Here is a 2,005-nt window from a genome sequence, read left to right as displayed (position 1 = left end):
CATTTATTACTTGCATTTAATTAATTCCTTCTTTGCGTTTCCTTCCCTGTTAATCTTTGGGTGACTGCTTTGTACATATGGCAATCTGATAATGAGGGAGTTTATCCTTATTCTTTAGACTTCTTCACTGCGATGTCCACCCATCTAGTGCCTGGGATATCGATCATCTTTCCATGGGGAGGGGGACAAGGTAAGAGGGGTGATAAAAGTTTTGCAGTATTCCACACCATTAAGAATAGCTTTTATTCCTTGGCGCWGTTTAATCAACTGTTATATCAAGTCATGCTGTTTAAGCAACCACATCAAAAGAACATACCCTCTTTTGTATAAATTATATATTCCTTGTATCTGTCTTCTCGCATGCACGCAGACAGGGAGATAAAACTTAAGTTTGTTTTTTAATAGCATGGAGCAGGTATTCAGCTGTTATACAACTTGTTTCTGCAACTGAGTTGGTTGATAACAACTTAGAAGCCAAGCTGCTGACTTTATAACTTTTTACCCATTTCCAAGTCAAAACTCCTCAATTTAAAGCTCGGAAAGAGAAATCAATGATTCACTGAAACTCCACAAAGAAACATAAATAGCTAAAGAAAAGCATAGGGTAAGAAGTGAAAGACCACCAGTTAGAGCTGGTGTGAGACCACTTCGGAACCACTTCTTTCGGCTCTTTTCTGAAGTTTATCCAAAAAGACTGCTTTGTCCCTTGAAAAGTCCATGCTGATCTGCTTGTTACAGTTTACAGATATACAACTTTTATACCACTTAAAAACTAATTTTAAAATCCGTTTTCACAAGGTTTAAGTTGATTGCTACTCAGCTCAATGTCACAGACCGGAAAACTCCTATATAATTGTTCATTCCAAAGAGCTCTTTTTATTTCTTTTCCTTTTTTTTTATTTTTTCTTTTTAAAACCCACGACTTAAATAAAGTTTATTTTTTGGATGTGTTTTGTTTTTCTGAGAAAGTGGACTTTAAACTACTTCAGCACACCGTCCTGGAATTTTTAAGAACTCCTAAAAAACCTCCTGAAAGTTTCTATATCCTAGGACGAATTGTATTTTCTTAGGAGCAAAAGCAAATGAGCACTTTAGAGGCAGAGAAGTGTTTGTTCATATGGGACTCTGCTGTTCTGTCTAACCTGCTCTATCAGCCTCATCTCTGCAATTTTGCTCGTCTCTCAACACCTTTGTCTGATTAGTAGCTTTTGGAGATCGGGATAAAGACATCACTTGCCACGCTGCATGAGATAACAATTAATTTAACATTAAACTTATCCCCTTTCCATTCACTTTGCTTGGATCGATCTCTGTTAATTGTGTTTGCGGATGCTTTCAGCACTATGCTTTTCTTAAAAACTTAATGACACCCCGCAAGGAGGTGTAAGAGTCTAAAACTCTCCTCTCCGACTTTGACCAAAGAAACAAAGAATATAGCCCCAGCGTGCTCAGGAGACCATCTATTTTTAATCAGCTGACTATTCATGCACTTTCGAAGATTCAACGTTATTTTAAACTGGGTGATAGTCCTGATTTTATTTAAAGAAAAAAAMAATTGCCACCCTGCAGTTGTGTGATACACGAGTCAGACACCCTAACTTCATTTAACTGCCGCTTCGCATCAGACCTGTTTCTGCTTTTAAAGTGGTCATTTATCAGCTAAAAGGCGAGTGTGTTTAAAAATGTATGTCTTTAGGAGGGAGAGCAATCTCCTTTTTCAGGGGAAAGAAACCTGTTACAAAGCCATTTAGGTGGGTGCTCTCTGAAATGGCATTATTMCCCCCCGGGCGCTAATATTGCCCAAATACATTCCTATTTGCACGRCTCCCCGATAATTCGGCATTTTATTAAACCACAACTGCCCTCAGAAACTTGACTTGCGCTGAGGCAGCCTGCTAATCTTAATTTTTTCCCCTCTTTCAGAGAGGCATCTGTTCCTCTTGCTGACAAATGTAGGCATCTGTTCCTCTTGCTGACAAATGTACCATTCTGCCAAGAAAGTTTT

The sequence above is a fragment of the Malurus melanocephalus genome, unplaced genomic scaffold, assembly GCF_030028575.1.
Source record: "Malurus melanocephalus ecotype Western Australia unplaced genomic scaffold, MMel_1.1 scaffold_140, whole genome shotgun sequence".
Classification (NCBI taxonomy): Eukaryota; Metazoa; Chordata; class Aves; order Passeriformes; family Maluridae; genus Malurus; species Malurus melanocephalus.
This window is presented reverse-complemented; position numbering follows the sequence as displayed.